At 40.7% G+C, this 26,139-nt stretch overlaps 1 long non-coding RNA gene across 2 annotated transcripts in view; it reads left to right on the forward strand.

Moving 5' to 3' along the window:
• The window catches only part of LOC103278414 (LINE-1 retrotransposable element ORF2 protein), a 313,002-nt gene that overhangs the window by 97,590 nt on the left and 189,273 nt on the right, over positions 1-26,139 (forward strand). The window contains exon 3 of one of the 2 annotated variants that reach the window (XR_010004939.1): positions 1,346-23,290. The exons of the other annotated variant lie outside the window; for it this stretch is intronic. This is a non-coding gene — a long non-coding RNA (LINE-1 retrotransposable element ORF2 protein). Of the gene's footprint in view, positions 1-1,345; positions 23,291-26,139 lie in introns of those variants that run through there. 2 annotated transcript variants of the gene reach the window in all.

Genomic DNA, 26,139 nt, shown 5'->3' on the forward strand with positions numbered 1-26,139 from the left:
CACACTTCACATGCTGCAGCAGTTTGACGGAGGGTGGACCAAGGATTATGGGATTTGCAGTACCTTCATCCAATTCACCTCCCACAAACCACTGTGATGCCCGTGAATGACAAAACTGTATCAAACTTGACACGCAGGTGCAGGGTAGCCCACTTTACATCCTGGTGCAGTTTGGGGGAAGAGGGACCGTGGATGAGGGGACTTACAATATCTTCAGTCACTTCCTGGGACTACTGTGACCCCCACCAATGACTGATCAAGACCAAACTTGGCACATAGAGCCACCATGGCCCACTCTACATCTTGGTGAGATTTGAAAGAGCTTGGACCTTGGATGATGGGACTTGCAGTATATTCATTCACTTCCTGAGACCACTGTCACCCCCATCAATGTCTCATCAAGACCAAACTTCAAACAGAGAACACCCATGACTCACTCTACACCCAGGTGCAGTTTGGAGGATGATGGACCATGGACGATGGGACTTCCAATACCTTCACTCACTTCCTGAGAGCACCGCGACCCACACAAATGACTGATCAAGACCAAACATGGTACATGGAGCCCTCATGACCTATTCTACATACTGGCTCTGTTTGGAGAGGGATGGACACTGGATGATGGGACTTGCATATGGGAGTTGGAGCTCACCCGCACCCACTGAACCCAGCTGACATTGGATATAGGCTACACTTGGAACACAGGCAAACAATGCCTTTCTCAAATGACCCGGGCATCGCCGGGGCTCCAAGCTAGTCAAATATAAACTTGCATGTTGTGGTGCATCTTTGTTTCTATATGCAATAACACGAAGTTGACAAAATACCTCACTTGGAAATCAAGGTCTCTAATTATTTCAAACATTCAGTGTTGGAAACTTTCAGTTTAGCCTTAGCTGAAGCAAGTAGCTTTTGTATTTCAATATTAAAAGTTTTACATATTAGCAGAAGTCCCATGTTTGTGTACAGCACTTTCTTACTAAACACATACAATACACTTATCTCAATGTTAAAGGATTTGATTGGGACCATTTATAGAGTTGTTGGGATCATCATCCATTGTAACTTGTGTCTTGTGTAATTTTTATTAACAATAGTAATATTTATTTTCCTTTGATTTTTTTTTCTTGTATGAATCCAACTGTTCCAATATTAAGAATATTGGAAAGAATATTCCCCATTCTTTCTTCTAAATCCAAGGTGCCAAGCCTGTTGTTGGGGTTCAAAAATCTGATTCTGGTTCTTTTGGCATATTTCTTTGTTTTTCTTTTCTTTGACTAATTAATTATTTTTTCCCATAGATCTATAAGCACACCTGTTTTTATTTTTGTTTTTCTCGTATCAGGAGCAACTTGAGAAACTGCAAGTAACTTCTGGTGTGAGAGAATTGGCCGTCTGCAAGGACGTTACCCAGGGGATACCCAGATTTTTAAAAATGTTTTTACCATCCTTGTGGGAGGCTGCTCTTATGTCCCCGCATGGAGCTGGAGCTGATAGAGGGAGCTTATCCGTGCTCTCCCCAGGTTGGATTCGAACCGGCAACCTTTAGATCAGCAACCCAGCCTTCAAGTAAGCAGTCCTGCTGGCACAAGGGTTTAACCCACTGTGCCACCAGGGACACTAAATTATTAAACAAATTCCCATTCAAATTCAGTACTTTTCTTGATGATGATGATGATGATGATGATGATGATGATGATGATAAATAAATAAATAAATAAACTTTATTTCTATCCCACCACTATCTCCCTGAAGGGACTCGGGGCTGCTTACAAAGGCACTCCATATAAAATAAACACCAACTTACTTACTGTAAACACCAACTTTAATTTTATTTTCAACTTAATTAATTGCATCCAACTTAATTGCAATTTACATTGTTACTATGCTTAATTGTAAATTGCTCTTACTTGATGAATGTGAGCATTGGAAGGTGTGGAACAACATCAAGACCTATGGGCTTAAAGGTCTCAGGCACTCTATGTTTTTTTTTAAATTCCTCCACTAACTACAAAAGTATTAGAACTGTTTCAGCTACAAAGATGGGGAGCTCTCTCTCTCTCCCTCTCTCTCAATTGCTTTCTTCCTTTCTTCTCTCTCTCTCATCGCTGCATGTCTCACTTATCCTGTGCTTTTCTTCCCATTATTACTATGTAGTGGCACTGGTCTTTTCTAACTTCCTGCTGCTGTAGCCATTTATGCAGCTTGGTGGTTCTGGAGACATCTCTCTCTCTTCACCTCTCCCTCTCTTTTATCTTCCCCTGTCTCTGACTTATCTTGCTCCATCTTTTTTGCTCATGCTGTGTAACTGATGATCTTTCTAAATTGCAGCATTGAGTAGTTAGTTCTGCAACTATGATCAGGTGGCAGTGCTTTTGAAGTAGTTCAGTCTCTCATGCCTCGAGCTGTGACGAGAGGCAGATAACCATTACTACTACTACTACTACTACTACTACTACTTATACCACTTCCTCTCACTCCCTGTTTTTTTCATTGGAAGGTAAAGTGAGCAGTGAACATGGCAAGCACTTAGGATGATTGGTAAATGGAATAACTATGGTAGCAGTTTACCACCAAAGTTCACCCCTAGACTGCATATTTGCATGTTGTCATCCCCATTTTTGGGTGGTAGATTTAATTGCTCCTGGCTTTGAGTGATCTATATAATCGCCCCTGGGGATCTGCAAGTTTCTGGTTCAGCAAAAAGGAGCCTTTGCGGTCATATGGAGCCTTTGGGACGTGCTTTCCCCACCCCTACTGTATTACTTTCTCTAAAGCACTGCTAAAGAACTACACTGAATGAACAAAAGATACCTTAATATGAGACAAGAGTTATGTGACATTGTGGGAAACTCGTTTTATGCATTATATGATTTCCTGTATGAGACGAAGGCTGTCATTAATTATACTGATATAGACATCATGTACTGTGCTTTTTAAAAGTAATTATTTCGGTTTCCCCAGTAGGAACATCTCCCTGAAACAAGGAAAGGTAGTTCTAATACCCTTAAGTACTACCAACTAGGCAATAGTAAAATAAAAATCTGTCAAAATATTACTGATTCTGTATGTATAGTAAATCTTCAATTTCTGATTGTCAGCTACTGGTTTATGTGTTACGTAACTGGGAGAGAAGCGTAATTGAGAAAACCCGCATTAAAAAATCATATTCCACCTGCAATTTGAAAATGTTTTCTGTTGTCATACAAGATTGGTAACTTTTCAAACATGAAAGAATGCATGAAGAATGCAAGCAATGCCCTAGTAAAATCTTAGACACTTGTACAGGTTAACTATACATATATTAAGAATAGGTTTTATATTGTGGAAAAATGCAAAGTATTTGAGACTTTTGAATACTGTAAGATGTTCTAACCCTAACCTTAACCCTAAGGAACCCTGGTGGCGAAGTGTGTTAAAGCACTGAGCTGCTGAACTTGCAGACCGAAAGGTCCCAGGTTCAAATCCCAGGAGCGGAGTGAGCGCCCGCTGTTGCTCCAGCTCCTGCCAACCTAGCAGTTCGAAAACATGCCAATGTGAGTAGATCAATAGGTACTGCTCCGGCGCTCCATGCAACCATGCCGGCCACATGACCTTGGAGGTGTCTACGGATAACGCCGGCTCTTCGGCTTAGAAATGGAGATGAGCACCAACCCCCAGAGTCAGACATGATTGGACTTAACGTCAGGGGAAAACCTTTACCTTTACCTAAGATGTTCTTAGTAGTCTTCCACACATAGACATTTTGTACAGTGCTTTTAATTTCCTAGCAGATATACATTGTCTCCCAATGTTACTGTAAGTGTTCATATTTAGATATTCCCCTTTTCATCCTTGTTTGAGTAGTAAAGAATATGTTGTCCACATGCATCATCCATGCCATTTTAAGTCTGGTATGTGCTCCCCAACCACCCATCTTTATTTTTTATTTTTGAAACCCAAATGCCCCATATCTAATAGAAATGAAGGAATGAGACATTGCAAAGATGCAAAGTGAGTCAAAGACGAGGAACAGTGTAGTGGCAGGTGCAAGGACCATGATAGATAAGCAAAAGGTGAGGCAGAGTGCAAGGAAGTGACATGTCACAGCAGATAATAAGGCAAAGGAGGAGGAGGATTGGAAGTTCAGTGGTGAAATGCAACAGATAGCAGTAGCATGAGATGAAGTGATAGAAAATGAAGAATAGGACTGGGACAAGTTGGGAACACCTCAACAGAAAGAGTTTATTTATTTATTTATTTATTTATTTATTTTGTGTCAAAAGCATTGCATAATAAATACGTTTAAAAGCGATAAAAGAAAGGAATCACAAACAGCTAAATGGTTTTGGACCAAAAGCGGGCAACAGCAATTGCGTTGTCTGTAGCTTTATCAACAACTCCTCCTCTGTGCATGAAGCAGGGCATTGTGAACAAGCATACATATGAGGAGTTGTTTGTTCAGCTCCAGTCACACAAGGTGGAGGATTCCTCCAGGTAGTGCCATCTTGCCAGGTTGTCTTTTGATCTGCCCACTCCACTTCTGAGTCTAATTGGGGACTTCCAAGTTGCCCATTCTTGGTTTGCCCCTGGAGGCATACCGTCACAGGGGGCCATCCAGTTGGGATTGCCTGGTTTAGCTGCCCAGAGGGATACTCTTGCTGTTTCTGGGGGAACATCAAGAGGAGTAGTGGTTCTCATGAAGCTTTTCCTTGATTTGAGTCTACAGGGAGGGGGCTGATAGTCATGCAGTGGATGACTTTCGTAATGTTCGACCTTATTTCTCTCACAATTAGCAGCAACTTCCCGTCGCACATTGGGAAGGCAATGCCAGCTAACTTGTAGAGTTTATCAACAGGTGTAGGTTTAAGGCATCCTGTGATTATTCTGCATGTTTCGTTCAGTGCTATGTTCACTTGCTTCATATGGACAGACTTGTGCCAGACAGGACAGGCATACTCAGCCTGTCACCTTGCCATGGTGAGGGGGCTTGCGTGTTCCGATGAACCTGTGGGCACAACCACTGGAGTGATGCACTCCCAGGAGTGGCCGCAGGGGAGGTTCCAGACCAAGCATAATCCGAAGACCCAAAGACCTCAACGGCGGAGCAGGCGGAGGATAACATGGTACATGTTACAACGGCTGTGAAGGCAGAAGAAGGCTGCAACAGACTGAGAAGCCACTCTCGTTGTGTTAACCACACCACTGCTGGAACCTCACTCTGTGAAGACTGTGTGTTGACCGGCCGTGCACCGATCTCCACACATTAAAAAAATCACACACAGGCGTCTTCCAACAAAAATAAAAACAAACCTACAAAAGTCCCATGGCGATCAGCGAGTGGCGACGGGGGCAGGACTGTGAAATCTGGAAGCCCCTAGTCACAGACTGGCACATGGGCGGTGGATATGGACTCAGTCATTCTACCTCAAGGACCGAGGCAGTTGAGGAATCCGGCAGCTGTATCCATGACTGAGCAGCCCTTTTTAGGATCCGCTCTGCTCACCCCACACGGGGAAGGGGCTAGAAAAGGTGCCCTAAACATAGTCTGCCTCTCCTACCCTGACTGGACTGCCGCGTCCAGAGGGGTCACCACTCTGCGGCCAAAAAAGAAAAATGAACTTTGGAACACGGAACGTACGGACATTGTTAGATAACACTGACAGCGAGCGCCCCAAACGCAGGACAGCTATCATTGCAAGGGAGCTGGGACGCTTTAAGATCGACATAGCAGCCCTTCAGGAGACCCGGAGAGCAGGAGAGGGACAGCTGAAGGAAGAAAAGGGAGGCTACACCTTCTTCTGGAAGGGACTGCCTGAAGAAGAGCGAAGAATACACGGAGTTGGCTTTGCGATCAGAAACGACCTGGTGAAGCACCTGACTGAAGCACCCACTGGCATCAACAAATGACTTTCAACCCTCCGAATTAACCTTGCCAAAAACCAACAGGCAACCATCATATGCGCCTATGCACCAACTCTAGATGCTGACGAAGACATCAAGGAAAATTTTTACTGTCAGCTGGACACCATCCTATCGGAGATACCTAAGGAGGACAAAATCATCCTCCTGGGGGACTTTAATGCAAGAGTCGGAAGGGACTCCGACCTGTGGCCAGGGATCATAGGAAAAGACGGGGTCGGAAACAGCAACTCGAATGGCATCTTGCTTCTCACCAAATGCGGAGAGCACAACCTTGTCATCACCAACACGCCAGAAAAACAAGCTCAAGACATCATGGAAGTACCCTCGGTCAAAGCATTGGCACCTCTTGGACTATGTTATTACATGTGCCAGAGACCGCCGCGATGTGCTTCTCACAAGATCCATGACAGGTGCTGATGACTGCTGGACAGACCACAGGTTAATCCGATCCACGATGGCTATCAAGATCGTCCCCAAACACAGACTCCAAGGAAGAAAAACAAGGCGCAAAATGAACACCCAAGCCCTTCAGGAGCCCTCCAAACGAGCCCTTCTCCAAACAACACTCAAGGATCATCTACCCACAGAACACCCCGAAAATGTTGAGGAACATTGGAACAAACTGAAGACCTCCATCATCACAGCCTGCGATGAAAGCATTGGATACCTAACTAAGAAACATCAAGACTGGTTTGATGATAACGACAAAGAGATCCAACAGCTGATTGATAACAAAAGGAAAGCCTTCCAAACATGGCAGAGAGACATCAACTGTGCTGCCAAGAAAAAGATCTATGCCAGTGCAAAAGCTGAGGTCCAAAGAAGGACCAGAGAACTCAAGAACATCTGGTGGACAAAGAAGGCTGAAGAAATCCAACACCTTGCAGATATCCATGACGCTCAGGGATTTTTCAAAGCCACAAAGATCATTTATAGACCAAGAAACCATGGCATACAGCCCCTACGCTCATCAGATGGAACCAAAATTCTGAAGGACAAAACATCAATTGCACTACGTAGGAAAGAGCACTACCAGAACCTGCTGAATCGCAGCTCCAATGTGGCCGAAGAGACCCTTTCACAAATCCCGCAACAACAAACCAGGGATGAGCTTGCAGCACTGCCTAGTTTGGAAGAAGTCAGCAATGCCATCAGCCAACAAAAAAACAACAAAGCCAGTGGACCTGATGGGATTCCTGCTGAAATCTTCAAAGAGGGTGGACCTGAGCTGATACAACAACTCCACCAGCTCATTGAAAAGGTGTGGATGACCGAGAAAATCCCAGCAGACTTCAAGGATGCCACCATCATCACCCTTTTCAAGAAAGGGGACAGAACAGACTGCGGGAACTATCATGGTATCTCCCTTCTAACCTCCGCCGGGAAAATCCTTGCAAGAATCCTTGCAAACCGCCTTCTTCCTGTCTCAGAAGACACCCTCCCAGAATCCCAGAACGGCTTCCACCCCTCCAGAGGAACAGTGGACATGATCTTCACTGCACGACAGCTCCAAGAAAAATGCAGGGAACAAAACCAACCTTTGTACATGGCATTCATTGACCTTGCAAAGGCATTTGACACAATGAATCGCAGCACTCTCTGGACCATCCTCCAAAAAATCGGGTGCCCTGACAAATTTGTGAACATCCTGCGGCTCCTCCATGATGACATGATGGCAACAGTCTTGGACAGCAACGGCTCCCAAAGTGACCCATTTAAGGTGGAATCAGGTGTCAAGCAGGGATGTGTTATTGCTCCTACCTTATTTTCCATCTTCATCGCTATGATACTTCACCTTGTTGATGGGAAGCTTCCCACCGGAGTGGAAATCATCTATCGGACAGATGGTAAACTATTTAACCTCAGCAGACTGAGAGCCAAAACCAAGGTCACCACAACATCTGTTATAGAACTCCAATACCCTGATGACAACGTAGTCTGTGCGCATTCAGAAGAAGACCTACAAGCCACTCTCAACACCTTCGCAGAAGCATACGAGAAGCTCGGCCTCTCACTGAACATCGAGAAAACAAAAGTGCTCTTCCAACAGCTAATCCCTCTGCAAAGCCAGGAATACAGCTTAACGGTGTAACATTAGAAAATGTTGACCATTTCCGCTACCTTGGCAGCCATCTCTCCACAAAAGTCAACATCGACACTGAAATACAACACCGCCTGAGCTCTGCGAGTGCAGCATTTTTCCATATGAAGCAGAGAGTGTTTGATGACCGGGACATCCATAGAGAGACCAAGGTGCTTGTTTATAAAGCCATTGTCCTCCCAACCCTGCTCTACGCCTGCGAAACATGGACTGTCTACAGACGTCACACCAAACTCCTGGAGCGTTTCCATCAGCATTGACTCAGGAAAATCCTGCAAATCTCTTGGGAAGACAGGTGGACAAATGTCAGTGTGCTTGAGGAAGCAAAGACCACCAGCATTGAAGCGATGCTCCTACGCCATCAACTCCGCTGGACTGGCCACGTTGTCCGAATGCCCGATCACCGTCTCCCAAAGCAGCTCCTCTACTCCGAACTCAAGAATGGAAAACGGAATGTTGGTGGGCAGGAAAAGAGATTTAAAGATGGGCTCAAAGCCAACCTTAAAAACTGTGGCATAGACACTGAGAACTGGGAAGCCCTGGGCCTTAAGCGCTCTAACTGGAGGTCAGCTGTAACCAGCAGTGCTGCGGAGTTCGAAGAGGCACGAATGGAGGGCTTAAGGGAGAAACGTGCCAAGAGGAAGGAGCGTCAAACTAACCCCGACCGGGACCGCCTTCCACCTGGAAACCGATGTCCTCACAGCAGGAGAATATGCGGGTCTAGAATAGGTCCCTTCAGCCACCTAAGAACCCACCCCCAAGATACCAAGGATGGAAGACTATCGTCCTCGAACTACGAGGGATCGCCTAAGTAAGTAAGTACTCAGCAGTTGAGAAGGACAAGGCCAGGGCTGATGTTCTTATTAATTGTGGGTCTGCACCCCACGCACTGCCAGTAAGTTTCCGCAGGATGTTATTGCATGCAGCTACTTTGTGCTTGGTGTGCATGCAGTGTTTCCTATATGTTAGTGTTCGGTCTAAGGCGACACCAAGATATTTAGGATGGAAACAGTGTTCGAGCTCTTGGCCTTCCCATGTAACTTTCAGTTTCCTGTTGGTTTCACTATTACGTAGGTGGAAAGCACACACTTGTGTCTTGGCAGGGTTAGGCTTCAGGTGGTTATCTTTGTAGTAGCTGGAGAGTGGTGGTTGTGGGTGATCGTTTGTGAAGATGTTTAACAAGGTCAGTGCAATAACGCTTCCTTGGGGTAAACCATTATTTTGCCTCCTCCATCTACTTTTCCTGCCCTGAAACTCCACATAGAAGCTGCGGTTTTCCATGAGGGTCTGGACAGTTTTTGTAAAGTCAAAGTCCTGGGTAATATGGTAGACTTTATGCAGCATTTTTCTTTTTTTAATTTTTTTAAATTTTAATTTTTGAGTGATTTAATGACATATAAAATGTAAAAAGAAAACTAGAAATAATCAAGTACACATAATATAGGAATGCCATTCCTCCAAACATTGCCATATTCTCTTGTATGTACCACTTCCCATAATAGATTATAATACAGAAATATGTATGTCTTGACTTCTATAATATATTCATCCTCTAATTCTATTGCATACTTGTTATATTTACCTCTATCTGCCTTCCCCTTGTTCCCCTCACCCAGTGCCTACCCTTCACTCCAGACCAGCCGATTACCATTCTTATTTCCAAAATTCCATTGTTTCTATTACAGGTTTGTTCCCCTTACCTTCTAAATATACGTATTCTATAAATTTTCCCCATATCTTCCCAAAAGCATCCGTTTTCAATAACCCTCTTTTGATCTTAATATTACATGTCAATTTATCATTTATTGCGATATCACAGATCTCCCTATACCATTCTTCCAATTGGTACTCCCTCCCTTCTTTCCATTTTTTGGCTATTAACAACCTTGCAGCTGTTACCAGATTGGCAATTAATTCATGTAGCTCTTTTGATATTTCATTATTATCGATAAATGACAATAGTGCTACTTCAGGCGTTCCTGTTATTTCTGTTTTGGTGATTCTTCTTATTTCTTGAAATACATTTTCCCAAAAATTTTGAACATATTTAAAAGACCACCACATGTGTATATATGTTCCAGTTTCTTGGCAGCCTCTCCAACACTGCTTAGAATATTTCTTATCAATTTGATTTAGTCTAATTGGTGTGAGGTACCATCTCCACACCACTTTGTAATAATTCTCTTTTATTCTTATAGACATGTTTTTTGATATTCTCATATTCCACATTCCTTTCCAATTTTGAGGGTGTATTTCCTTATTACAATCTAACTCCCACATTTCTTTAAGATGATCCCGATCCTGTACTTCTTCCAACAACAATTTGTAAATATCGCCTGTTATACCTTTGGTTCTTTCCAGCATTTTTCTATGTTGCACCGTATCATAGGCTGCCGTAAGGTCCACAAAAACTGTTCCCGTAATGCATCTTTTCTCACAGCCTTCCTCGATATGCTCACTCAGATGAAGAATTTGACCTGTACAGTTTTTCCCTGGTCTGAAACCTGCTTGTTGTGCAATAAGCTTAGGTTCGATGACAGGTCCTAATTGATTTAATAGCATTCTCTCATATACTTTATATAGATGACATAAGAGAGAGATTGGTCGGTAGTTCCTGGCATTGGAAGCATCTTTACCAGGTTTTAAAATGGCAATGATCTTAGTTTTTCTCCATACTCTGGGAATCTGTTTATGTGCCAAACATTGATTGTAGAATTTCAAAAGCCAGTTTTCAGCTTTGGGCCCCAAGTGTTTGATTTGCTCCATCATTAAGTCATCTAGGCCAGGTGCTTTACCAGTTTTACATCGCTTGATAGCTTCTCTGAGTTCTTTTAGGTTTAGAGGAGAAGACAACTGGTAGGTTTCAAGTTCTGGCACCCTGTTGATTTTCATCTTTACTCTGCTGCAGTTGATTTTCCCATTCTGAATTAGCTGGTGAGCTATCTGGTCTGGTGTTACGTTTGCGTGTCCACAGCTGACCAGAGGGTCACTATCCAGGCGTCTCAGCAATTGCCAGGCTTTTCGGCTACTCTTGGACATATCAAGGTTCTCAAGCAGCTCTATCTAGTGGTCTTTCTTAGCATTAACTATGGCTGTAGATAGTTTTTGGCTTGCTGCTGTAGTCTCATTGCTGTATGGATTCTCTTGAAATAGTCTGAGATATTCCTATAGCTGATTTAACGATTCTTCATTTAGGCCTGGTAGGTAGCTTGTGCGACAGTCCCTAGGGATTGAGAGCCTCAAGGATCTTTTCACAACTTCTACAAACAGATCATAGCCTTCTATAGAAGGTTCTATATCAGAAATAGCTGCTTCCAAGGTCTCTGTAAAGTTTATCCAGTTAGCTTTATTGAAGTTACATCTTCTGCGGAATGGGACACTTTTTGGTCTTACAGCTGCATAAGCTACGCAGCATATTGGTCTGTGTTGAGTATTAGGTATCGGGTTTAATACCCTTTTAATGCATTGGTGGATTATGCTTTCTTTTACAAAAATCAGACCAGGGTTATAACCACACTTCCATCGGCCGCTATTAAATGATGGTGGTAATTTACTGTCATGAAGGAGGCTCATTCTACTATTGTCGACTCATATTAGAACTGCTTTGCCATTTCTATCATCTTCGTCATAGCCCCAGACACAGCTATGGCTATTGAAATCTCCCACAATAAAATGGACTTCATGATTGTGGCAATTGGTTGGGGGTGTAAAATAGAATTCAGCCCCAGGTTGTTTATAGAGTGAAGACACACTGCAACTATCCAGTTCCACAGATAGGATTTCAATGTTGTTTACTTCTGTGAGAGATGTTGTAGATATTGCTGTACCACATCATACAAAAATGGCACTACCATATTGTCTGTGAGGTCGTTCAACTGCCAGTTGCATTCCAAGAATTTTTGGTCTTCTCATTGTGATGTCTCTGTGTGTTTCCTGTATGCATAAGATGTCACACGAGATGTCCTCAGACATTTTGGCTAATTGCTCTTCCGTAGCAAGTGACAAACCTTCTATATTAATAGACATAGCCGTTAGCAATGGTCTTGATAAAGACCTTTGGTATTCATCCATTTGTGGAGAGATAAAACACATTTAAAATGTTAAAAAACATGTTTAAAAGCAATGCAATGCTTTTGGGTTTGAAAGATTAGCCATTTACAAGAAACATTGCCCAGGGGACCCCTCTCTGGATTTACTCAGTCTTCGAGGAGACTCTTTCCATGTCCCCCAGAAAGAGTGAGACAGTAGTAGTACAGGTCTTCCTAGAGAAGGTGAGCAGTACATTAAAGCTGAAGGTTCTTAAGATAAATTCATGGGTGCTGTGGTTTTTAACTTTGAATTTGTTTTAATGATTTTTAACTGGGATTTTAAAAATACTATTTATATTTAATCCTGTTTGAATGTTATATTTATATATTTTAAATGGCTAGACTGATGCTTTTATGTTAAGCCGCTTTGAACCCCCTTCAGGGGAGAAAAAGCTGGGGGGGGGGGTAATAATAATAATAATAATAATAATAATAATAATAATAATAATAATACATTCTCACAGAACAAAATGGAACAGATGGAAATAACAACTGAAATAATCAGCAAATGAGCGCAAAAAGTCAAAAACTGGACATCGCCTGGTAGTGATCAACTTCATGGATTTTGGCTCAAACATCTGATTAGTTTACATGGAAAAATGGCCCAACAATTCAATGAGATGCTGCAGAATGGAAGTATCAGTGAATGGCTAACAACTGGAAGAACATACCTGATACAGAAGGATCCAGCAAAAGGAGTAGCACCAGGAAACTACAGGCCAATAACCTGTCTGCCCACTATGTTTAAACTACTGACTGGCATCATAGCTGACAGAATTCAAGACTATCTTGAAGAAAAAACACATCTTGCCAGATGAACAGAAAGGCAACAAACGGAAAAGCAGGGGCACAAAAGACCAGTTATTGATTGACAAAATGATTCTGGAGAACTGTAAAAGCCAAAAAGCTAATCTTCACATGATGTGGATTGACTACAAAAAGGCCTTTGACTCACTCCCACACAGCTGGATAATCAAATGCCTGGATGCCATCAGGATTTGTAAAAACGTTGGCACCTTTATTGAAAACATGATGGAGCACTGGAAAACTGAACTGTTTGTTGGAAATGAAAGCTATGGACTTGTCAACATCAGAAGAGGAATTTTCCAGGGAGGTTCATTGTCTTCTCTGCTTTTCATTATTGCCATGATCCCTCTGTCAACAATCTGACAAAAAAAAAAATCTCGGCTATCAAACATCTAAGAAATCTCACAAAATTTCACATCTGATGTACATGGATGACCTGAAGCTATATGGGAAAATGGAAACGGAAATCCAGTCTTTGACCAACACTGTCTGAATTTTTAGCACTGATATCAGCATGGAGTTTGGTTTGGACAAATGTTCGACAGTGGCATTGAAGAAGGGAAAAATCATTGAAAGTGAGGGCATAAATATGCCTAATGGCCAAACAATAAAGTGTCACCAGCCAGAGGCCTATAAATATCTGGGCATATTACAGCTGGACAACATCAAGCATGAACATGTGAAGACTGCGGTCAGTAAAGAATACACACAAAGGGTCAGAAAAATTCTCAAAAGCAAGCTCAATGGAGGCAACACTATCAAGGCCATAAACACCTGGGCCATACCTGTCATAAGATATACTGCTGGCATTATAAATTGGACACAGGCGGAACTGGACAGCTTGGACAGAAAAACAAGAAAACTCATGACAATTCATCATTCACTGCACCCTCAGGGGGCAGAGGACTCTTACAAGTAAAACAAGCAGTCAAAGAAGAAGAACATGCCCTGGCAGAATATGTAAAGCAAAGTGAAGAACCTGCTTTGATTGAAGTCAAAAATCAGAAACTCCTCAATGGACTGCAGATAAAAAACCAGTACAAGAAAACCACACTACAAACTAGAGCTGACAGCTGGCACAACAAAACATTGCATGGAAAGGTCCTTGACAAAATTGAAGGAAAAGCTGATAAGGAGAAGACCTGGCTATGGCTCATGAATGGGACCCTGAAGAAGGAGACAGAAGGCCTGATCCTTGCAGCCCAGGAGCAAGCCATCAGGACAAATGCAATTAAGGCCAAGATCGAAAAATCAGCTGATGACCCAAAATGCAGACTGTGCAAGGAAGCTGACGAAACCATTGATCATATCCTCAGCTGCTGTAAGAAAATTGCACAGACAGACTACAAACAGAGGCACAACTATGTGGCCCAAATGATTCATTGGAACTTATGCCTGAAGTACCACCTCCCAGCAGCAAAGACCTGGTGGGATCACAAACCTGCAAAAGTATTGGAAAATGAGCACGCAAAGATACTGTGGGACTTCCGAATCCAGACTGACAAAGTTCTAGAACACAAGACACCAGACATCACAGTTGTGGAAAAGAAAAAGGGTGGGATCATTGATGTTGCCATCCCAGGTGACAGTCGCATTGACGAAAAACAACAGGAAAAACTCAGCCGCTATCAGGACCTCAATATTGAACTTCAAAAACTCTGGCAGAAACCAGTGCAGGTGATCCCGGTGGTGATGGGCACACTGGGTGCCATGCCAAAAGATCTCAGCTGGCATTTGGAAACAATAGACATCGAAAAAATCACGATCTGCCAACTGCAAAAGGCCACCCTACTGGGATCTGCACGCATCATCCGAAAATACATCACACAGTCCTAGACACTTGGGAAGTGTTCGACTTGTGATTTTGTGAAACGAAATCCAGCATATCTATCTTGTTTGCTGTGCCATACAATAAAATAATAACAACAACAATAACAACAACAACAACTGCAAAAGGCCACCTTACTGGTGTCTGCACGCATCATCCGAAAATACATCACACACTTGGGATGTGTTCGACTTGTGATTTTGTGATACAAAATCCAGCATATATATCTCGTTTGCTGTGTCATACTATGTCTTTGTGTCAATAAAAACAACAACAACAACAACAACAACAACAACAACACATCATTCCTGGAACCCTGCTTTTTGAGGTAGCCACCTCATGGGTGCTACTTTCAGAAAAGAAGAAGACAGAAAAAGTTAAATGAAGAGTTAGACAGATTCTTATTGGGGTAGATCCATGATTTAAAAAAAAGATTCAAAGAGAAAAAGAGAGAGAGATTAAGGGTGTCTCTGCATTGTAGAATGAATGTAGTTTGACACTACTATAACTCCCATGGCTCAAAGCTATGGAATCCTGGGATTCCATACAATGGGGCCGCGGTAGCACAGCGGATTAAACTTCTAGCTGCAGGAAATCTGCCAATTTGAGGGTTGGCAGTTTGAAGCCACGAGTTGGGATGAACTCCTGCCTGTCAGCCCTAGTTCCTGCCAACCTAGCAGTTCTAAAGCATGCAAAGCGAGTAGATCAATAGGCACCGTCTTGGCGGGAAGGTAAAAGGATGCCCCTTGCAGATATGCAGACATGCCGACAACACGATCAGAGATGTCTGCAGACAACAGACTCCTCGGCATGGAAAAATGGAACAAGAGCACTTCCCCATGACCGTAGTTGAGCATCGCCTCCAGACGCCGGAGATGAAAAGGGGGAAGACCTTTAACTGTGTCTGTGTATTGTATGTTGTTGTTCATTGTGTAAAAGGCATTGAATGTTTGCCTTATATGTGTATTTTGTAATCCGCTCTGAGACTCTCCAAGCAGATAAAGCGGAATATAAATAATGTGCATTGTTACTGCTATTATTATTATTATTATTATTATTATTATTATTATTATTATTATTGACACAAAGACACAGTATGACACAGCAAACAAGATATATATGCTGGATTTCGTATCACAAAATCACAAGTTGAACACTTCCCAAGCATTTAGGAATTGTTGTTGTTGTTGTTATTATTATTATTATTATTATTATTATTATTATTATTATGTTTATTATTATGCTTATTATTATTAGTATTCATTTGATGAGGCACCAGCGCTCTGTGGCAGAGAAGGCTAAAGACATTGTGGAACTTCAATGTCCATGATTCCATAGCATTGAATATTGGCAGCTAAAGTGGTGTTAAACTGTATTAATTCTACAAGTGATGCACCCATAGTTTTGGTTTTTGTTTTTTGTTTTTTGGAAAGGATTCACTCTGTATTCATTTGTCTTGGGAGTGTGGTATTTAAATTGTGTATTTGCAGTTATGTGATATATTTGCAGATGGTTATTTCATCTACATATTTGTGCATTAGAAAAGTATATGCGGTATTTGTATTTTTTATGAATACCATCACAACTAGAGAAAGGATGATGGGTAGTGTACTAGCAATGTACAAGAGGCAAGATAGAGTTTCCTTTTGCAACAGAAGAAAACGATCACAGAAGCTACACGGGTGATGATGTATACAGTATATGTAATAAGGAGGTGGAAGTAAAATTTGGGAGGGAGGTGTTGTGAGAGGAGTGGAATCTGACCTGCCACACCAGGTTTGTGGACTTCTTCTATTTCTCAACTCTCCGTTTATTCTGTGCAATATTTTCTTTTCACAGGGAAAAAATGAGCCTTTTTCTTTGCATTTTTCAAATGGCTTCATTTGGACATTTACCTTCTTTATCAAAATAATCAGGGTTCCTTTTCAAAACAATGATCAGTATTCTGTAAATTCTGATGACTACCTCAAGTCACTTTTTTGTTGTTGTGGAGGTCAGAATTCACTCTCAGTTGTGCAGTACTTAAAACAGCACAATATTTTGTTTTCTGAAGAAATTTAAGGACTTGTAGTCCAATCTATGAGAGAAGAAAAAGAAATTGTAGAAAGCCATAATAGAAGGAAGTCAGAAGTCAGTCCTTTCTAGATAGGGAGAGCTATGGATCCAGTGGTAGAAAAGATGTTCATCCATTTCCCATTGGATTAGAATTCAGATGCTGCAGGAGACCAAAGAGTCTTTGCAATGATAATCAGGAATTTAATTCCTTTCTCAGTGAGTTTAACTCTAACAGTTGGCATTGATAGAATGCATACTGCATGGTTCTCTAATATATTACATTTCTAGCTAACCTTGAAGTTTATATGCTTTGTCTCCCTCTCCTGTGTTGACATAACAGACTTGCACTCATTAAGAACTCAGTTTTTGAATATGTTTAGAACATGAATGGAAATATTTTACATGATACACCTGTAAATGTAGGTCTAATGCAAGAAAACTAGAAGGGTCAAGTGGTGAGGTCAAGTCACTCTGTTACATGGTCATAAGTAGTTTTTCTATATTTTGAGTAGCACTCAAGATTGGAATTTTTGATGATACTATGTGGTTGCAAATGGAAACTAGAAATGCATTTTAGTTGGGTAGCCATCACATTTAATTTCTAAGGTGGTCATATTTAATTAAGATATATTTTGAATTAAGAAGTCAACATACACAGAATATTTTTGCACCTATTTATTAAAGGAAGGCCATTTATTTTACTGATATATGTCTGAATGAAAATATACTTCTTAATAAAAGAGTTTTATTGCCTTTTATGTAAACTAAAAAAATCAATATAACATATGAATCTTAAACCTTATATTCTTTCAAATTACGTTGTGTGTTTAGTTGAGTAGTTAAAGGTTTTTGACATCCCATCGCTTGTGTAATCTGTAACATGAAAAATAATCAATTGTCCTTGAGTTACGCATTGAAATAAATGTTCTTTTTAAATGTGTTTTTCATAAATATATCTAGCATTGGCTTAGCTTTACTCCCACTGAAGTTTTTTTAATTAACTCCTAAGATATTCTATAAAATGGAGCCCAACAACTGATATGATTGAGAGAAAGGTATTGTAGCATCAGTATTTCAATTATTTCCACTGTGAGTCAGTTCTGTGGTCCAGTGTTCTTTGTACTTGTACATATCAGATGTTGTTGTGTCAGCTCACCACAGCCGCTCCTGAATGAACACACGAGACTCTCTGTGTTATCACCAGAAACTTTTACTGTAGGAAACATGAACATCAAAGAAGCCAAGAATGGGAGGCTCCGGCCAACCATCCTTTATATACCCTCCCCCTCATTTGAAAAGTCTCTTCCCGCTCAGTAAAACCCCGCGCAAATTCCCCGCCAAGTCCAGCAACCGTTTCTTCTCCGAGTCCTGAGCCGCAGGTGTCTTATCAATGTCAGTGACCCTGAAACTCAGAGCCACATCCAGGCTCTAGTAGCAGGGTTCTGACATTGTTGTATGCTTAAAAGTTGTTTCTAATTTATGGTGACCCTACAGTGCCACTGTGTTTCCTTGGCAAGATTTGTTCAGAGAGGGTTTATTTTTTTTTATTATTTATTACATGCATTTATACCCCGCCCTTCTCCCCGAGGGGACTCAGAGCGGCTTAGATTCTGCCACGAGGGCCAGCAACAAATATACTATAAAACAAAACAATTAAAACATGATAAAAACGTGATAAAAAGTATATAAAAATTAAAACGCTGCAAGGCAGCGATATTGCACCATCCTCAGTCATTCACTACTGCTACAATTACAGATTTGCGACCCGATTACATCAGCCAGTGAGCTTATTCGCTGGTGCTTTCCTCTGAGGGTGAGAGAATGTGACAGTTCTGTGTTAGCAATATTGAGGTTATTATCTCAGAGTGATTCATGGTAGAGGCCACAGCATCACCAGGATGTCTAATCTGTTCTGAAAAATGCTCTTAGGGTTACTGCTACTTTCCTAGACTCACCTAATTCTTCCTCCAAGCAGAAGGGGGCAGCCCAACCAGGAATACAGTCATGGGTTGTGTTCAAATCATCATCATAGGCAATCCCTCGTGGCCAAGTATGATTGCCTTCCAAGTGTAGGATCTTGGTGATGGGTCTGTAGGTGACTGTAGAGACCTATTCTTGATCTGCATGTTCTTTTGCAGTGAGAACATCAATTTCCAGATGAAAGGTGATCCTGACAGGGGTTGGCTTGATACACCTTCCTTCTGACACGTTTCTTCCTTTCACCCTCCATTTGTACCTTTTCGAATTCCACAGCACTGTTGGTAACACCTAAACCCTAACTAAAACGCTTGAGAGCCAGGGCTTCCCAGTTCTCTGAGTCTATGCCACAGTTTTTAAGGTTAGCTTTAAGCCAGTTTTAAATATCTTTTCCTGTCCAACAGGTGAGAAGGGCGGGATAGAAATATTGGAAATAAAAATAAATAAACAACAGTCTATTTTCCGTTCTTGAGTTGAGAATATAGTAACTGCTTTGGGAGACGGTGCTTGGGCATTCGGACTACGTGGCTAGTCCAGCAAAGTTGATGACGAAGGATCATTGCTTCAGTGCTATTGGTCTTTGCTTCTTCCAGCACACTGATAATTGTCCACCTGTCTTCCCAAGAGATTTGCAGGAATCTTTTTGGAGGCAACACTGATGAAATCACTCCAGAATTCGAGTGTGATGTCTGTAGACAGTCCACATTTTGCAGGCATATAACAGGGATAAGAGGACAATAACTTTATAAACAAGCATATTGGTATCCCTACGAATGTCCCGATCCTCAAACACTCTCTGCTTCATTTGAAAAAATGCTGCGCTCCAGAGCTCAGATGGTGTTGTATTTCAGTGTCAATGCTGACTTTTGTGGAGACGTAACTGCCAAGGTAGTGGAAATGGTCAACATTTCCACCTGATTTATGCGCACCAAGGGCTTTGCTAAGACACAATAAGAGGAACAAGCTGCATCTAAACTCAGTCTGACAGCGCATATATTGAGAGTTATAATACAGCTGTAATTTTGGTGTGGATACAATTATTCTTTTAGACCTTATTCTGGGAAGTAATTATGTACAGTTGGCCCTCCATGTATTTTGGAACGTGGGGGGGGGGGGGGTGCCCTGGAACCAAACCCATCATATATAGCAAAGGCCCACAATATATATTCTTTGTTTAAGATATAGGAATACATGCTATAGATATCTCTGAGACCACTGTATGCAGTGAAGTATTTTGCTGTTGTTACATTTATATGGCCGTTGAATTATGTGAGAAACAAATTACTATTCCAACTATAATTCTTCTCCATGACCTCATAATTTCTCTTTCTTAAATGCATATTCTGTGCAAGGCCACAGAAGTACTTGGCTGGTGAATATGTTATAGCTCTTGTTTGAAGAAGACTTTTTAAATACTGGAGTGTGCTTCTTTACAAATCTAGTTTGCATACAGATTTGCCTGTAAATATATATCTTGGTATGTACTGTATTAGTAACCAAGAACAAACTTAGTAGTGAATTGTATTGCCCATGCATTCAAATATCTAGCTAATTTTTAACTTGAAATGTTTCTATTACAATCCAAGAACAATGGAAGGCTTCTTCTGTGATAGGTGTACCTCTTACATAACATTATTCTTGCCTTCATGAAGCAATGATTTGTAAAGAATTTTCTTTGTGTGTTATCAAGGTTATTGATTTATATCCAAACAAAGTAAATAATTTTAATATATACCAGGGACAGGGAGAATAGGGATGGCTTCCAACACCACAGAAAAAAGGACAACAGTTGAACTTATTTTAATTTTTTAATTAAAAACTGACAACAGGGACATGTAAAATGAAACAACTAGTTCTGATAAGCCTTTCATAAAACATTTTAACTTTTGAGGGTATAAAAGATTTTAAAAATAGGATCTTCACTGTCAGAGGGTACTTAGCTGAGATATGTTTTATTCTACTGTCAAAATATATTTTATCACTATAACAATTGTCCCTTCTGTGTGCTATGTGCAGATACTTATTTATTTATTTACAACATTTGTACCCCGCCTTTCACTACCCTGAAGGGGATTCAAGGCAGTTTTACACATAAGCAACTATTTGATGCCTTAAAAACAATGTACAATCAAAATAAACATTTAAATAAAATAATAAAATACATGAAAACCATTAGAAACATTTAAAACAATACAGCCACAATTAATCATATAATCCACAAGCATAAGCTGGCGTAATACTTACTATAAAATGTGTTTTTAAGAGTCTATCTTGGATTATTACAATCTAGTACCAGCAAAGTGCTTCTGTTCTCGGAGTTGCCACACTTCGCCTGCTGCCTTTCAGTTTGAGTGCTTATATTCCATCAGCCCACTTTGGTTGGGATTGAATGTATGCTTTTAAGCTATTTTATTGTATTTATATTTATTGTACTTCTTTACTCATTCAGTCGTTTTCGACTCTTCATGACCTCATGGACCAGTCCATGCCAGAGCTCCCTGTTATTTATTTATTTAGTTATTTATTGTACTTATAGTTTAACTGTACTGTTTTATTGTACTTATATTTTTACTGTTTAATTTGATATGTTATATTTACTGTTGTATATGGAATGTGGCTTTGAATTTGCCATGGTCTGTAAGCCGTCCTGAGTCCCTCTCGGGGTGAGAAGGGTGGGGTACAAATATAATATAATAATATTTCAGACTTTTGCTCTTGTTCCTCAACTTCATTCTTCACATTCTCTTCAGTAAACTTTCCCTTTCACAACTGATTATCTACTTATTTCCTTCCTCCGGCCTCCTTGCGTTTGTTTCCTGACCTTTTACCGGCCCATCCTCCCAATATCTCTTCTCACGTCTTCGCTATCTTTTTATTTGAAGGACACTGGATTTGCAATATCATGAGCTGGTTTGAGGGAAGAACCCCATTGTAGTGCGTTGTAGTCTCTTAGAAGGGCATGGATATCATTGTCTAAAAAGGGAGAAATGCAGCCAGAAAGTTATTCAACCAAAAAAGCATGACTGATTTGAGTTATGAATACATTTCTAATAATGAACGTGCAATCAATAGCTGTTGGAAATGTATGCCAGTAGATTCATTTTTAAAGCATTTAAAACTTCCAAACTGTCAAAGGCTAGCTGAAATACTCCACATTTCCTTTTTAAAATAATTTTATTTGTATGGGTGCAAGGCCATGGCTAGCATTTTAAATAACAAAGATGATAATAAATCTACCATTAAATTGAAGAAACCCAAGAAGTTTTGACAGGTAATTTAGTCTTTATCAAACTTTACTATGCAGTCATTAATTTGCATTTGTGACTATTCTTATAGCATTAAACATTATAATGCACTCAGTGTTATAGTGACATGAGGTTGCATGAAACAAAGGCTAAAAAAACTTCTATCATGTTTCATAAAAAATGAAGTGGCATTGTCTGTGATTAACCACACAGGCGCAATCTAGCTTCCATCAATGGAAAAATACTTCCATTTACTATTTGATTTGAAACGAAACAGGAATATGGTTCTCACCAAACTCTGAAATTCTATAATAATACCATGTAGTATTCTCACATCTTAGAAATCCACTAGGCTGAATAATAATTACTTTTGAAGACAATACATATAATGACTTCAGAGATTTCAGTTATAGCTTTAGAGAATACAAATTCTATTAAAAGTACAATAACAATATTGTAGCCCTATTTATCTGTAGTTATCTGTATCTTTAAATGAATCATATTATCAGATTCTTTTCAACTATATTAGTTCTATTCAAGATTTTCATACTGCTCTCACCCCTGCACTATCTGATCACTTTAATCAAATAACAAGACTAGTATCCATCATGTCTAGCTCATTTTCTCCTTGTCTCTCCTCTTCCCCCTCCAAAAGGAAAAAAAAACTGTAGGTTTTTAAATGGTTTTATGCTTCTTGCCATATGGGGATTTATTAACAAAGTCAAGGTCCAAATAAATGTGCTTTGTATTTGAAGGAAAAAGAAAACGATTTTTGAGGTGGCTCTCTGAGACTTCTGCCATTTCATTCCATAATTTGTTCCAAGTTGGATGAGCCCTTCACAACCTGTCAACCATGTGCTTCATCTTGGTGCTTCAAGCTTTCAGTAAGATAACTTGGACTCAGACCACTGAATGCCTTGAAGACACACAGAGAGAAACAGAGTGTTCTTGAATTGGTGTCAATATCTGTAGTGTAATAAGTGAAGGACCAGTCTGATGTTATTGCAGTAGCTTGTGTAACTGAGCAGATGGGCTCTTTGAGTAAGTTTGGATGTAAGATTCTGAAATAACATACCAGCAAAGATATTCTGAATTAAAATAAGCAGTTTAAGAGGTTTTAGCTTAATATTTAAAGGGACTCTGAAACCCATTTCTCACAAGTATTAAGATTTTTTTGTTTTTTGTTTTTTTGGGGGTTTTTTTTGGCTATTTAGTTTGAGATGGAGTAGGAATCATGTCTACATTTACAATTGGAGCCATTCCAATCAGGCCAACTTCTTCAAAATTCTACCCTATAAAATTCATTAAATTTGGCACTTCCAATACGTTCCAGTGCAATCCTTGACTTAACCCATTGCTCAAAATATTTTAAAGGTCTTATTTTGTAGAACATATATTTACATTTTTAAAAACATGTTATGTATCTAAATGCACATTTTCTATGACAGTTAAAAAGAAAATTCTCAAATTGACATGGTAGCCATGTGTAAATATGTGAAAGGGTGTCATAAGGAAGAGGGAGCAGATTTGTTTTCTGCTGCCCTTGAAACTAGGATTAGTTGCAATGGGTTCAAATTACAGAAAAGGAAACTTCACCTGAACATTAGGAAGAACTCCCTGATCGTAGGAGCTGTTCAACAGTGCGACTCTCTGCTTCGGAGTGTGGTGGAAACTCTTTTCTTGGAAACTTTTAAACGGAGGCTGGATGGCCATCTCTCAGGGGTACTTTGACTGTGCTTTTCCTGCATGGCAGGGGGTTGGACTACATGGCCCATGTGGACTCTTCCAACTCTATTATTCTATGATTCTGTGAAATTGATATAGACATGGCAGAACAGTTGAGAAACACGTGTCAAGATACTATGGGTGTGCTCGGTCTTTTCTCTTTAGATTTATCTCAATTACTTTTGCAGAAGACCTGGCCCCCTTAACAGAAGTACCTCTTTGGGCATAGCAGCTAGGAAATCAGACTTGTTACTGGACGTTCCCTTTTGTTTCTTTCTGTTCCTGGGATTTACAGTTAGTATACTGCCTTGGTATAGTGGTACAATGGTTTCTTAGTGACTGTACAGTATTAATTCATCAGCACTCCTGGAATATGGAGCAACACTTTGTAAATGTGTGGTTTCCATGTGATTGAAATATTGATTCCCAGCACTTGACTATCTCCCCTTATGTTGATTCATGTAGGAACCAATGATACCGCTAGGCATACTTTTCAAAAGATCACAAATGATTTTCAAGCCCTCGGAAGTAAGCTAAAACTGTGTAATGTACATGTGATCTTTTCATCCCTCCTCCCAGTTGTAGGACATGGCCCTACAAGGGCCAGAAAAATAGTACAGGTCAATAACTGGCTCAGAAAATGGTGCCAAGAGGAGCATTTTGGCTTACTTGACCATGGCCTACTCTTCCAAGTAGGAAAACATATTTTTGCACACAGACTCACAAACCTCATCAGGCGCACTTTAAACTAGATCCACTGGGGGAAGGGAACAACAGGCTGGCAAACACTATATTACCCACAACCACAGGGAACCGCCAAAAGGCTCAATGGAGGGCTGCACAAATACAGCAAGGACCAATTACCGAGAGCACAATAATCCCAAATAAACAGCTCGGGGGAAGGTCACAGGGGCTTACATGTCTTTACACTAATGCACAGAGCATGAGAAATAAGCAAGACGAACTCCAACTTTTAGCACAGCACCACACGTACGACGTCATAGTCATCACTGAAACCTGGTGGGATGACTCCCGTCACTGGAATGTAGTCATTGAGGGCTATAACCTCTTTCACAGAAATAGAACCAAGGGGAGAGGAGGGGGAGTAGCTTTATATGTCAAAAACAGTTACGTTGCAGAAGAAATGCAAGACTATAATCCGGGAAACCAGCTTGAAAGCATCTGGATCAAGGGAACCGGGACTCAAAAAGATCTCGTTGTGGGTGTATACTACAGACTCCCGAGTCAGGATGAAGGACTTGATTAAGCCTTTTGTCAACAGCTGACCAAACAGGCACAAAGAAGAGATGTAGTAGTCATGGGAGATTTCAACTATCCTGATATCTGCTGGGAAAAAAACTTGGCCAAAAGCACAAAGTCCAATAAATTCCTCACTTGCCTTGCAGACAATTTTATAGTCCAGAAGGTAGAAGAGGCAACAAGGGGATTCGCAACTCTTGATCTAATCTTAACAAATGTGGAAGACCTGATCAATAAAGTCGAAGTGGTTGGATCCTTAGGGTCACGTGACCATGTGCTCCTGCAGTTTGTGATACAAAGGAAGGCCGAAACTAAGACAAGTCAAACACGCAATCTGGAATTTAAGAGAGCTGACTTCCAAAAAATGAAGGAAATATTGAGCAGCATTCCATGGACGCCAATATTAAAAGACAAGGGAATTAAGGATGGATGGGAGTTTTTTAAAAGTGAAATACTCAAGGTGCAAATGCAAACAGTGCCAACAAAGAAAAAAAAATGACACGTGCGAAGAAGCCAGAATGGATGTCCAAAGGACTTCTAACCAGGCTAAGATTCAAAAGAGACATGCACAAGAAGTGGAAAAGGGGAGAAATCACCAAAGAAGAATTCAAACGTATAGCCAACTCCTGTAGGGAAAAGGTTCGCAAGGCTAAAGTGCAAAATGAGCTCAGGCTAGCCAGGGACATTAAAAACAACAAAAAAGGCTTTTTTGCTTACGTTGGTAGAAAAAGGAGGCGATAGGGCCTCTGCGAGAAGAAGATGGGGTGATGGCGACAGGGGATAGAGAAAAGAAGGTTTAATACCTTCTTTGCCTCGGTCTTTTCACAAAAAGAAAGCCATCTTCAACCTCAGCAACATGAAATGGATGAAAGATTTGGGGAAATCCAACCCCAAATAGGGAAACAAGTTGTCCAAGAACACCTGGCCACTCTAAACGAATTCAAGTCACCAGGGCCAGATCAACTACATCCAAGAGTACTGAAGGAACTAGCTGAAGTTATTTCAGAACCACTGGCAATCATATTTGAGAGTTCTTGGAGAACAGGAGAAGTCCCAGAAGATTGGAGGAGGGTGAATGTGGTCCCTGTCTTCAAGAAGGGAAAAAAGAACGACCCAAACAATTACCGTCTGGTCAGCCTCACATCGATA

Source organism: Anolis carolinensis, chromosome 3 (assembly GCF_035594765.1).
Source record: "Anolis carolinensis isolate JA03-04 chromosome 3, rAnoCar3.1.pri, whole genome shotgun sequence".
NCBI classification, from domain to species: domain Eukaryota; kingdom Metazoa; phylum Chordata; class Lepidosauria; order Squamata; family Dactyloidae; genus Anolis; species Anolis carolinensis.